This window comes from Lepidothrix coronata, unplaced genomic scaffold (genome assembly GCF_001604755.1).
Source record: "Lepidothrix coronata isolate B3197 unplaced genomic scaffold, Lepidothrix_coronata-1.0 Scaffold20, whole genome shotgun sequence".
NCBI classification, from domain to species: Eukaryota; Metazoa; Chordata; class Aves; order Passeriformes; family Pipridae; genus Lepidothrix; species Lepidothrix coronata.
This window is the reverse complement of record NW_016690200.1, coordinates 4114047-4128426: the sequence shown is the minus strand read 5'-3', so window position 1 is coordinate 4128426 and position 14380 is coordinate 4114047. Positions and strand designations below refer to the sequence as shown.

At 39.8% G+C, this 14380-nt stretch overlaps 1 protein-coding gene across 1 annotated transcript in view; it reads left to right on the top strand.

The window, feature by feature from the left end:
• Positions 1–394: 394 nt before the first annotated feature.
• The window catches only part of CELF2 (CUGBP, Elav-like family member 2), a 556743-nt gene continuing 542757 nt past the window's right edge, over positions 395–14380 (top strand). The window contains exon 1 of the mRNA XM_017807758.1: positions 395–638. The gene's annotated coding sequence lies outside the window, so the exon portion shown is untranslated. The remainder of the gene's footprint in view (positions 639–14380) is intronic.

The window sequence follows — 14380 nt, the reverse complement described above, 5'->3', positions numbered from 1 at the left end:
CAAAGTGCAATACAGTGAAGCCCGTATATATTCTCCGTATACCGTACTATTAAAATCAATCTGTTCAGGTTAGTTTCCATTCTGAGGAGAGCCGAGAAACACAACCACCGGTTTCTGTCACGTGCCGTGTCGCATCAATTAAAAATAAATTAAATTTCACGCAAAGAACCCAACTTAAAAATCCCAGCAAACAACAACAGAACCTTTCCACTAATGATTTCCAGTCATCAGAAGTGGAGAGAGACTCAGACAGCAGACAGCATGGTCCCAGCATGCTTTTTGCCTTTTTTTTTGTTTGCACAGTAGCTGTCAGTTGCAGCCCTGCAGGTAGTAGAACCCAGTGGGAAGAGGGGCGGGACAGAGCGATGCTGCCTGAACTGACAGCAAATTTAAATTACTGAGCTTTCTTTTGCTTTTTTTTCTTTCTTTGCGTGCCCTTTCTTTTTTTTTTTTTCTTTTTCTTTTTTTTTTTGGTATTTTTCTACTCTGCGACAAACTGAAAAGATTCGAGCACACGCTAATTTAACAACCCTGCTTCGTCGTCTTCTTTTTATTTCCCCCTTCTGCTTCCAGGATAATTAAAAGAGAAACCTGTAAAGGCAACGTTCCTTCAAGCAAGTTGGTGCTGTAACGTGCTGGTAAGATGAATTTAATTTATTTTTTTTTCCTCTCCTCATCTTTTCTTCTCCTTTTTTGGAGCTGAAAGCTTTTGTATACCTAACGCAGTCATAAGTGTGGTTCCCCTGCTGTGGAGGGTTAGAATGTAATGAAAAGGTGTAACTGCTTGATATGTGACCTTCTCCTATTACTTAAAATGGGTAATAACAGCTTTCCTGTCTGTCCTCATGATGCTTTTCTCTCTGTGAATTGACTATTTGCTCAACAGAACCGATGCTGTGATTGTCGCACTATGACAATGAGGACTTGATTGTTTTTTGGTTACTGTTCCATGCTCTTATCACAACAGATACTTGAGTTGGGGGGTTTGTGTGTGTGATTTTTTTTTCCCTCTGAATGTTGCCTGAAGCACTGATGCGACAGGGGGGTGGAGATGGGGGTGGAGGAGATGGTCTTGGGTATCATCCTGCCTGTTCAGCTGTTTACTAGGCAGGGAAGTGCAACACTGAAACTTTTTTTAAAATTCTTCTTGCATCAAGTGGGGTCAGTGTATCCAGGATTTATTGTTGTCCAGTACTGGGTAAAGTTCTTGCTGTCCCTTGCGTTGTTGTTCCAGAGAAGGGGAGAAGGGATGTTCCACTCCATACCTTGCCATACCATTGTAGTAGCTAATTACAAGAAGCTGACAAACTTTGAGATGGAATACCAAGAGCTGCTTTTGTAAAGAATGAGCTTGATGCTGTGGATCGTTTCCCATGAACACCAGCCTGCCAGATACAGTCAGATCTGTATTATACTCATTGCAGTTCCTGCCTTGCAAGTCCCCTGATTTCCGAGATCTCCTTTCTAGTCTTTTTCTGATGCTATTATGTTATCATTTTATTTTTTAGCAAATGAGATGTGTTTTGCTTTTGCTGTGTGTTTACTCTTACAACACTTACAAGGTGACATGCTCTTTTCAGGCTTTCCGAATGTAATTCTGCCAAGTATTAAATGCTCCAACACCTACCGAAATCAACAGGAAGGCTGAGCTTGTCCTGTATTTAAGAGGAAGCTTCTGAATACTGGCAGGACCGGATCTTATCATTGCTGAACTCTCTCTCTTTTTCTAAGTGCAATTAGTTCTTGTTGCACTTAAGACTGGATTATGTAGCTTTTACTACAGTATTTAGAATAAACACTACTCTTACACTTAGTTGTTCACAGATTTGTGGCCATGCCGATGAAAACTTTTTGAACATAGCATGGGAATTTTTGGTGAAATTGAGTGGACTTAGAAAACCAGTGCAATTCAGTCTTCTAACTCCTTGAAAACTCTTTGCCTTATTTTGATTTTTTTTTAAAGGCGGTGTGAAATGAACAATCTGCAGATTGATACGTCAGACTTTCCAGACCCAAAGGTGTCTTTTGCCAAATGCATAATGTGATTGCATGAGAGAAGTTGTGCAAGGAGAGGGGACATGGGGAGCAGTGGGATTTAACACAGAGTCCCTTTCATGTCCCTGGAGAAAAGGAGAGGATGTGCCAGTGTCATATGGAAAATCACATTCTTTCACAGCCACTTTGTTTGGGCAGAGGGTTAAGGGTACTGCACTTGCAGAGGTTCATCACTCCCTATTTCAGCCTCAGTTTCAAGCACTGTGATACTTTTCAAAGGTTTACTTTGCTTGTGTAGAAAATGATGGTGTCTTGCTAAATGAGGTCGTTGTAGCTCCCACATCTTGCTTTTGCCCTGACAACTTGCCTTCCCCCACCCCAACACCAAGGTCTGCGAGGCCCAGAAAATTAGGCTTTGTCCCTTGTAATCCTGAACTCCCATCCATTTATAACCAGAGAAGAAAAGGGTTGAATTCAGTGTTCTTGTTATGGAAATAAGTTTTTATTCACTCAGTATCAACTGACAGTTAGAAGCGTATCTGATGTAATATGAATAAACTGTAGGCTGTTGTCGGTAAATTATGCAGCTATAGTCTCACATTCTCCAAGAAATAGTGCTTTTACAATGCTCTAGTGGCCTAATGGGGTGAAACAACTACCAATACTCTCGTTTGAGCTTCCTAATCACCCAAAGTCCTGAGAAGTCCATGGTGGTTGGTTCCCACTGTCCATGGTGAGCATCTCAGCTATGGGTGAGGCTGCATGGAAGGAGAGACTGAATACAGCCAGGGGGCTTTGGTTACAAAGATGATGTCAAAGTTACTGTTGTGAGGCAATATGGAAACAGTACAGTCAAGTTTAGACACTGAGTTTGGAGCCAAGAATTAGCTCCTAAACTCTTAAAGTATAAGAAAGTTGATATATGTACCTTTAAACAAACAAACAAACAAACAAACAAACACCTAACCCAATCTACCAGTCTACATTCTCTTTGAGTTTGGTCTTTAAATATATTTATTTTTAATTAATCTGTACACTTTTCGTTGTTGTTGGCTTCTAGCAATACTGTCCTCTATTCAGTGCTTGGAAATTTCTAGTTGAATGCAACTATTTTCATTATAACAAAAAAGAAAACAAGCCAGAAAACTTGCTGTAATTTCCTGTCAATAACAGAGAAATAAGAAAACACTAGGCTAATAAAAATGATAATCTGAGTTTACAACTGTTAACAAGATTCCTGAATAGAAATGGTGCTATTATGCACGAAGAATTTCTATCATCACTAGAGGAATGTAGTGTAAAATTATGAGTTTTATTATTCTGGTCCTGCCAACCAATCAGAAATCAGCCCATAATCTTACTTGTGAAATACCATAAGTTTTGGCATCTTCCCTCCCCTCCTATTAATAAAATATTAAAGAAATTTTATAATTAGAAACTTTGATAACATGAGTTTCCTTTGCAAGAAAAAGCTGGTATAATTCTATATTTCTCCCACATCTCTAGTGTTTCACATAAAGTCACTGCAAGTCTGAGTTGCACGCAGCAGGTAAAATTAGGGTAAATCACAGACTTGCCATGGGCAATAATGGTGGGATTTCATCAGTTTCTTTCTCCTGGGAGAAGCCATATTCCAAGATTTTTTCTCAGGACTCTGAAGGAATACTAAAGAATATGTCATAATACCTCTTCCCCTGAACGGGATTATTTATTAGCATTACATTTCTGGTCAGCTGAATACAAGTTTCACAGAGTCATGGTAAAATTCTGAGATTTTAACCTCTGAGGATTTTTTTTCCATTCATCAGCTAAAAGATTCTTATATTTTTCTTCTAAGTGGAAATGATTTATGGCATTATAAGGGGTTTGCTGTGTTTCCATTTGATTTAACACATTAGCTATGGTCTTCCTTCACCAAGAACCACTCTCAAAACTCCCCCAAATGAAGTGAGAACATTGTACATGGGCTCAGAGTGACCCCAAGCCTCTGGTCTTCTCTCACTACTGATTAATAACCTACTGGGCCAACACCTGCCAAGACATTTCTTCCACCAACCTGGCAACCAGTCACATGTCCTTCATCTCCTTGTCACATGCACTACAGGTTCCTTGGGGCTTCTAATCCTGTGTAGGGTACAGAAAACCCTAAAAATAATCTAATACCTCCTAATTACTCTCATCATTCTGAAGGCAATAGAGCTTACACTATTTGTCAGATCATTAGATATGAATTAGGAATATAAATAAATATTTTATCTATTGAGGTAAACAGTAAAATATCAGTAAGAAGGAAATAAAGTAAAAAGAGAATGAACTAGAGGCCCAAAGAGCTCAGTTCTAGACTATAATTGTCATCATCCAAAAGGTTCCTTTCTTGTTTTGCATGTCACATGACCTGTAGTGATAACAGCTCCTGTCCTAAGGCTGATGTGCTTTGAGACCTCTTAGAGCCACATCTTTCCTACTCACACTGTTAAAGACATGTATGGTCACCTTCCTTGAGGATGATAACAAAGTGGGAGCAAAACAAAAGCCCTGCATATATATTTTTTTAGTTTGCTTTCTCAAACTCCAGCTGCATCTGTATTATCCGTATAGGTGTTCTCTGGTCATGGCATTCGGGCACCAGAGGTAGGATTCACCTCATCCAAATATAGGTACCTATAGTTTAGACACCTACATCTGAGCATACCACCTCTGGCTCCCTTTACAGAGAAAACAAGTAGGTGCTTTCAGGGAGTGATTTTTCTGACCTATTTTAAACGTCTGTTTTCTTTCAATCCCACTGAAGGACATCACATTCAAAACTCAGACCATTTAACTGCCTCTCATCCTCAGATTTTCTTAATTAACCATACTGTTGCACTGCTAAATTTAGACTTCTCTTGTGACTACTTCATGAAGACAGAGGACTTAAAACTCTGTAAATTATATAACTTGAAAAAAAATTCATAGTACCATTGATTTACCAAGCCCCATACACGTGGCAGTGGGCTTAAAACAAGGCTAATCCTAGTGAAGTTAGGACTGGATTGCATAGACACACACATAAATCACTGACATAATGTCACTCACATATATCATTAGTCCTGCAAGACTGCTGGGGGGAAGCTGTCACAAGTGCATTCCAGGCAATGTGTTTAACGTCCAATTAATCTTGTTCCTCACGGTTAATTTTATTAGGCTGAACTGATCTAGTGAAAGGAGGTGCCGTGATTGGTTCATTTGTTCTACTTAGCAGGCCAGTGGCATTTAAAAGTTATTCTGCAATGCTTTAAAAAAATCTAAAAGTCGGGAAACTCCGTGAGTATGATGAAGTCTACCTAATTTAGGCACCAGTAGTATAATGAGTCGATGTTCCAGATGTAAATTCCCTTATCCAGAGGAAGCTACGTGCATTTGAGAGGTTTCAGACAGATAATTTTACTTCCTAATTTTTTGCAACTAAAACTGCATTTACAGTCCTAAAAGTATATGCTGCAGTGAGATTACTGTCTCCCAAATGTTACAGTGTACTTCACCTCTGTGTCTTACCTGGCCGTCTTTGGATGAGCTAGTTGTGTCCTCTTGGCCCTGTGCTTGATCCCTAGACTTTTGCTTTCATACCCCAGTACATGATATGTGATATGAAGTGTTGTGGGTGTTGCTGATGGGCTCACATCCCACTTGAACAGAGGGTTGAAAGAGGCAGAGGGAGCCGGGGGCAGAGCAGCTTTGTTTGTAAGGTCTAGAGGAAGTGATACCTAAGGATAACCACAGCCAGCATCACAGACAGGTTTACATTCAAGGAAAATCTGATTAATTTAAAAAGTAACTGTGTCAGCACATAAATATGTATTGATATATACACAAACACACAGTATGACTGTTGGACACATAAGACCACACTAGATAGGTAAGACAGTCAGCAATACGGACACACTCTACCTCAGACAAATATTGTGTCCCTTAGGATTCATTTCTCTCTTCATTTAGGTAGCCTTCAGCATCCTAAAGATTAAGTGTAGGTTTGGTTTAAGTCAAGGAAACTGGATTTTACCATTCATTTAAGCATAAAATGGTTGATCACCCACTCAGCTGATGATCCACTTCACAATATGGTTTGGTGGGCACGTGTGTCCAGTCAAAGAAGGTTTGACTTGATGGTCTTGGAGGTCTTTTCCAATCTTAATGATTCTGTGATCATCAGACATCATTGAGGTAGCTCTATTCTGGACCCGGGTTCTAGCAATGATTTGCAGAAATATTTTTTATTCAAACAAGGGGAGTGGCTGGATTTTGAAGCACACAGAAAACACGTTTCTACACAGTAGAACTGCTCACGTTAACAAAGGAGCTCTGAACACAGGATTTCATCTCACACATTTGCTGTGTTCAGTAATTAATGTATAAGCACTGTAAGAGCCACTGACAGAGTGAGCAATCCGAGTGGCCCTCTGCCTGCACCTTGGATAACAGGAGACAGAAGTATAGATTAACAGTGGCTCTTAATCAATGTGATGCAGTCAATGTTTTCCATAGGCGCTCCATTAATAAGCAGCTTGCAGTTCTACTAACATCTTTCTTTTCCTGTATCCCAAGTCCCTTGCAATTATGAAGGATCTATGCATGCTAAACTAAGCTTTTGTGCTCAAGCAAAGAGCAAAGGCTGCCTACCCAGTGTCACAAAGTGAGAGAGACCACATTCACAGGACATTAAAGGCTAGATACTCTTGCTGAACAGGTTTACACATTTAAGCCTTGATCCTGCAAGGACTTACACACATGCTTAACCTTACACACTGCAAATGAAATCCTAGGCCTCTCAAAATCAATGACAAAAGTCCACTGACTTCAAAGGGCCACTCTGTGAATAGCTTTTTTGGCATCACTGCAACCACACAGCGTGCAGAAGTGTCTGAGCTGATCTCCCCAACCTTGCGTGCTTGCGTGAAGTCTTAAGAGATTGAGTGAGCTGCTAAGTGTATCTTTCAAAACATTCTCACAACAAACTATAAGCATTCAAAGATGTTTTCTTGTTTGATCTACGCTCTTCAGGAGTTTTGCCCAAACCCTGTGGTAAAACCTCCTGAAGTAGCCTGTGAGCAATCCATAATGCAATTCCCTCTCTGGTTAGTATTGTGTTCTGAGCAGGTTGTTTTCTTTACTTTCCAGAAGATCCAGTCTCTGGAGTCAGATGATTATGCTGGAATCACATCTTTCTCTTTTAAAGAAAAAAAAAATCTATAGCTCACATGATTTTATAGGAAATCTGGGAAATATCTACTAAAATGACTTACAGATTAGAGATAAAAACCAAACCAAACAAAACAGTGTATGAATTTGTGCAGTATTTAACTTCTGCTTTTCATCTGCTTTCTGCTGGTAACTGAGATACTCTCTTGCAAAATCTAACATCTTTCTCAGGATCTGTTGCAGACCAGAAACCCAATCCTGGCTCTGTTTCAGTGTGTAAAACTGTCCTCTGGCGTTGGTACCTCTCAAACTCACTGTGGAGTCCTGAGGAGTTTGGCGAAGAGTTGGGGAGAATGAAAAGTGGTATTAGTCCCATTTTTCAGCATAGATCCCTTTCCAAAGCAGGTTAACTCCATGATCCAATGATGCTGCACAGCCCCTCTGGCTTTGTAAGTGGTACAATGTGCTCCCAGCCCTCACAGTGGCTGAGATGCTGCAGCTGGGGGGTCTGTGGCTGCCCTGAGTAACACCAAGTTCCAACAGCAAAGCTCATGCTGGTAAATGCAGATCTCGTGAGTGAACCAGTTAACAACTGGTGTGCAGATACACCATTGCAACTTGCACGTGCTCTGGACTAGGAAAGTTCTGTCTACCATCTCCCTAAGCCTGAAAAAACAGGTGCGAGGACAATGTAACAAGGAGCAAGGATTTGAAAAAGAGATTTATAAAGTTTTGCATCCCAGTTATGATTTAGGATAAGCCTCTGCTAGCATTTGTGTAAGCCAAATTACTGCTTCTCACCTAAATTGGTAGCAGTCATTTGAAGAGTAGGCTGGGTGAGCCCAGTGAAGCTTTTTTTTTTTCTATTTCAGCATTTTCCTCTGACACGTTTCGTTGCTCTAGCAGCACAAAAAAAATCCCCAGACTTTACTCTTTTTTTTGGCTTTTACTGTAAAGGTATTTTAATTTTATCTTCATCGTGCTCCTGTACTAATGGGCTTTATATATTCCCAGCAAAGTCCTGTGTGAAATTCTTAACCACAGAGATTACAGAAATTTACTGCTTCACTGGCATGGTCAAGTTGCCACAAAATTGCATTTGTTAATGTGAAAACACATGGCACCTGCCATCTCTGAGCATAAGGATTTTAAATATGGCTTGGAAGAATTTAAGAATGCCTATAAAATGGGGCTTGGCCGTGTCAGTTTAGCTTTAGGAAGGAGACTGTGCTATAAAATCCTCACCCATAATTGGACACAAGTGACAGCTTTACTTAACTAGTGTTCACAAATGAACGAGCAATGAAACCGTTCTGCCTTTCTCACCCCAAAAGAATGACCACGGCAGATGTTAACACCGTTGAGAACAGCTTTATTGTAACTACAGGTGAGACAAATGGGAGATTTATTAGTCTGGGCATTGAAGGAAGGGGAGGCAGGGTAAGAGTCGTATCCAGCGCCGCTCCAAAGAAATGCAATGTACATTCCCAAACACATTGTGTGAATACACATAGTGCACTAGAGCAGAAGCTGTTCTGTGTCCATGAATTCATGAGCATGCCTGCTTTTTTGTTTGCTTTTTAAGCACCCAATACCCAGAATCACAAATTGTACATGATTCTGCTGTTTATTTCCTCATGTCCTATCCTGTACCCATTTAAGCTGACAGCAAATCTCTAACTTCATTGATAATTCGATGTAATCAATGACTCCAAGTCTGGGAACTCAGTGACCTGTGAAAGTGTAAACAAGAGGAAACGTTGTTTCTCTGATGAAAGTCCTGAGACGAGGCTTGGTCCAGCGTCTGCTGGATCCTTTCTGTTCATTTTAATGAGCTTACAAATGGTCCCTAACATAATGTGCATTCAATAGAAATCAGCATTGTTTTTTCAGGCACTGATCCAGTAAAGCCCTTAATTATGTGCTTAAGATTATGGTATGGGAATAGTCCCACAGAAGCCACTGCAACCAAAGAAGTATTTTAAGCTCAGCGAGTAAGAAAATGCTGGAATATCATCACATTTTTTTTTACACCTCTGCCAAGACACCGAACAAGTACAGTTTCTGGAAATCCAGAACCTTGAGATGCCATAAATGCCATAAATATTCTAATTTGTGCCCAATTTTTTTAGCTGCTTTATGCTTCTTTATGCCCAGATATAGAAAGACACTTTACTGCAGTTGTGATATGAACAGGAATTCTTGCAGGTTGAAACTCAAACCTCCCTCCCCTCTTATATTCAGGTTACATTCACACGTGTTACTGCTGCCTGTTGTCAGTCCCATTTTAAAGTAGAATATTTTTAAATTTACAAAAAGTAAAGCTGCATTTATAAGCAGGACAATATTCTTCTCTGTATTTGAAATAAGTTCTGATGGTTTGTCCCAAACTCTTTGACCAGGTACTTTCTTAAAGAACTGCTTAAAGGCAGTTTGAGCTTTTGTGCCATGTGGAGCACATATTGTTTAACTGCTTTGCTTCAGCTCGTCCCATTTCACTATAGGGTACTGTATTTCTGTATTCTCTTGCTTTCATGAAACCTGTGACATTCACCAGGATTTTTTCAGGTAATGTTGTTTACAGCAAACACAGCCTATGGTGTTTCCAGAAGTTTCCTGCTGTCAGAAACATGAGGGCCAAATTGAAAATATTGGTTTGGGAGAATGTAATCTTTTCAGTACAGACTTTGGTCAGCGTGGTTGTGTTCAGTGTAAGTGCCCAATAGTAATGATGTCCAGGCATAGGGCCAAATGCTAAAACTGCCCCCAGAGTGAATATACTCATACTCTGTGAGAGAAGCAGTAAAGTATTCTTGTTTTCTGGCCAGCAACATCCAAAAGCACAGCTCCCCCTGAGGATAACTTTTGCCAGGAGTATGAATAAGCTGCACTGAGGCTGTGCCTTATGGCAACTGCTGCATGGGGGACTGCTAAGTAACTCATAAATAAGCAGTCTCTGCTGCCCCTCAATTCCTGTATCCAACTTCAGAAGGTACTTATGTAGGTCCAAACATAAAGGCTTGCACGGTAGCCTCAGTGGACTTTGAGAAGAGCCAAAACAGGGATGGCTACTTTCCATCTCCTGCTCCTTCGGCTGGCCATGATTTTTCTGGCAAGCACAAATATACAGAGCCTAGAAGGATTTGGCTTCTATTCTTCAGCTCATATTCATCATGTGGGTTGCTCCAGTGAAGTTATGAAGCCAGGAGCTCCTGTTATGGTAGGATAAAGACTCTACCACAGCTGAAATCTTTATTAATAAATGAATTATGAGTAAACAAAAGAAAAATAGACACACTTTAATAAACCCAGCAACTATCTTGTTTCGGGCACACAAGTGTATTTATACCAAAATCAGAACTACATTAAAATGCAGGAGTTTTTTACAACAGTGCTCATTTCAGCACTTTTTTTTTTCTAGAGAACAACTTCAGTTCCATTGACATAAGTCTGCCAGACCTTCTGCTGATATAAATCAGAGTGATCCCTTGAAGTCTGCTGAGCATCTGCCCCAGAATGGCAAATAATAGTCTCTAGAGCATGACTAATCTTTAAGGATGACAGAAGTTACTGATCCAACATGAACAACTTTTTAGCATCACACAGACAAAGTAATTCCAGCCAGGAATTCCTACACTAAGGATAACTATTTTCTGCAAGGCTGTAGTATAGGTTAACTGTATTCCTGCACCAAAGCACCCTATCTTGTTTTAGAGGTTTCCAACTTGCTTATGTGGATGCAGTATTTCAAAGTTTTGTGCAGACAGGAAGTAACAGATATAATAAAGAACATGAGCATTAGACATCTATAGGGTTCTGTACTGTACTTCTGTATTAGACCTACCCCAGTTCTAACTGCTAACATCCAGTGATCCAGCTGCTGCTTCTTTGCAGCAGAATAGAAAATTATAATTCCAAATAAGCCAACAAAGAGATTTTCTGGAAGGCAATACTCCATCCTTGTAGTCCTTTCCTTCAGATACATTTTTCTTGCCTTTCATAACATTTCATAATCCACTGCACAGATACCAACTTTTGCAAAAAGATGGAAATATCACCAGTTGATCTGTTTGTCTAAGCAAAAAGCTTAACTTAGTGCAAGGATAATCAATGCCTTCTGTACGTGAAGACAATCTGAGCACCATAAACAGAAAAACATTGTCATAGTTTAATTTTCTTTATGTTCTTCTGTCTCATCAGTAAAAGAATATGCTTTCGTGATGTAGCTACTTATCTCTGGTTGAATATGAGAGAAAGAGTATTATGTTATTTCCCATCAGCTTCATACCTCAAACTATTAAAAACATCTGGCAAGCCTTTCTCATGAAGTGTTATTCACAAATTGTATGAGTTAGCCTTCAAAGATTTTATTAAAATAAAAATGGAAATCTATGACCCTTACTAGTGGTTTATCTTATAGAAATTTATTTCTCTGAGTAACTTTCACAAAATACATTAGGACAGAATAAATGTCATTGAAGCAGGACAGGAAACACTTCAAAAGGAACTAATTTTCTCATACTGCAAAACTTTCTTTATTCAGTTTCATTCTTTGTCTTAAAATTAATTTTCTAGAGCTAGAAAACTTGTTCTTAGGAAGGTAATGAAACTGGTTTTGAAAGTCCTGATGATAGCAGTTCGTGTTATTTCATGGTAAATACTTGTGGGCCTCTATGGTTCTGTCAGTACTATGAATAAAACAGTCGAGGACCACCCTGTAGCCCCACGTGCTGCTGCTGTGGTGTAAATCATATTCATCTGCACACAATCCCTGCAGCCCAGACAGAACTGGCAACATCCAACTTTTCTGTCATACCTACTGTCCCTCAAACCAAGCTTGAATCTTTTGGAGAGTGTTATTTGGCACAACCCAAAGCTCTGCAAGAGAGCAGACTATCAACTAAAGGTCTGATGCTCAGGCAATAGTGCTTAAGCCACATCCCTGGTCTTTTTTTATTAGTATAGACATAACTAATAGAAATGCAGAACAAAGGGACACTCCTGCCCAGAGTACTCATAGTCTCTGGTTTGAACTTCGGCCGGGTGTAGTTTCATACATTTACAACCCTGTTATAGGGGACCTGAAAAGAGGAGATGGGAATAATTGCTAGCAGGTGTACGTACAGATTCAGTAGGATGTTTTCAATTATAAAAGCATATTTCTAATCTTTGTAATAGCAATTCAGTGTGTTGATGTAGTTACAGAACATCCCTGAACTAGGAAAAGCACATTAAACTTGGTTTACTCTTACAGCCTGCTCTAGGCATCCACTGTAAACCACTGATGGACACAGGACAGACACTTGGAGTAATACTTGATCCAACCTGGTGCACCCCTGGTGCAGAATCCTCTTGTAACCTAAAGGGGTGTGGGCAGAGGCAAGAATTATGCCTTCCTTAGAGGAAAGAAGGCTGGCTGTTGGCACTGAGCTATAGGGAACTGGTGAGGGCTGCTGGAGTGGAGCTGGCTTTTAGACCAAGCACATCCATCCAAATAAACACACCAGGTACTCATCAATATGCCCTTGTCCAGGAGCAAATTGGACTCTGAACAAGCATCCAAAGATATAAAAGTGTAAATACACTGATGCTGTCCTTTTGGAAAAATCAGCTGCATACATTTACCAGAGTGAGAGGGGGTGAGGGAGTGGGGGGTGTGTTATTCTACTCACCTAAAATGTTAGTTTTGGTAATTTTTGTAAATGAGTCTTGATATTTCACTGCTTCCCATATTTCCCAAAATTGTTATTAACAAATAAACAGATCTTTCTTAGTTGTCTCTGAAACAATAATGGCAAAGGCTTCATTGCATATTCAGGGACTCCAAATTAGGTGGAAATTGCTTCTGGCAATGAAGTAGTGGCATCATGCAGACACATTTACTAATAATGATACTTCTTTTGGTGTGTGTTGTGCAAGCAGCTACGGCAGGACATGTTCCAATCCTGGCTTTATTAAATGAACAATACAGACCCCGGTAAGTGTTATGTCAGTGGAAAATAAAAACATAAAATATGCATATCATATGATGATGTGAAAATTCACATAGAGTAGCACACCACTGCGCTTTCCTTCTGCAGGGTTTTGGCAGGCTTCCCAAACTGGCCACTTTAGAATTAGCAGTGTCAGAAGAGATGTCCCAAAATTTAATATAATTTGGATTTATCAATACCAGACTCCTCTGAGGAGAGGTAAGTCCTCTTTTCACAGGAGAGATAAGTCTTCTCAGAATATTTCCCCAGACAGATTCTCTTCTGCACATCTCTTTGCCAACTGGAACCTTTTGATCTCAACATTCTCAGTGCCAAATTCTTTAGTGGTGTAAATGAGTGAAACTCCACCTAAGGCAGTGGAGAAGATCCTATTTGCACCTGCAGAGAACTTGGCTTTGATTCTGTAGCCAAGGAGAGATTAAAACCATTGGTTCTAGTAGATTTGTTAGCCTGTAAAAATGCTCCTCATCTCCAGTTGCAGATAGGTCTCTTATCCAGTCCAAGTGTGAGAAGGAAATGCAGCAGAAAATGCTCTTGAGGGGGTAAATCCTGAAAAGGGAGGGTGATACACCGGAGGATTTAACAGGATTTTGTGATCTCTGTTATATGATTGAGGATACATTATCATCATTTTGATCCTGATCTCTTCACTTGCTCTCTGTGCAGCTTTTTTCCAGATCTCCTAATATGAATCACTTATTCCAGATTGCTCTTTGAAGAAGGCATCCAGTGATACATCAGAGATTAAATGAGTCAGTCATGATGGATTGTGCTTCATAGCTGTATATACCACAGAAAATTATGCATTTTACACTACCTTGTAAAATAACCATTTATCTAAGTAAACATATTGACTCCTTTTGGGTTCATATGAAAACTATCCTGGGCTGTGAATCTTAATTTAGCAAGCTCTTGACAGGCAGGAAAAAAGACAGCTAACAATGATGGAGAAGAATCAGTTACTTAAATGTCAATAGAGGGAGGTTAAAAAATGGGCTCAAAGTAATAGATCAATTTGTTCTCTAGTGCCCAGTCAGAGATACAGACTTGGCAACTTCCACTACCTTTTCCTCTCTGTCTCTCAAAGTAAATAAATAAAAAAGAAAAGCTTTAGACTATTTGGTAAGTGGTGCAGTAGTTCTGCTGTGGTGTTAATTCCAACATGACAACAGCACATGCTAGAGAGGCCAAGTGCTTAGAACAGAGAGAAATAGTTG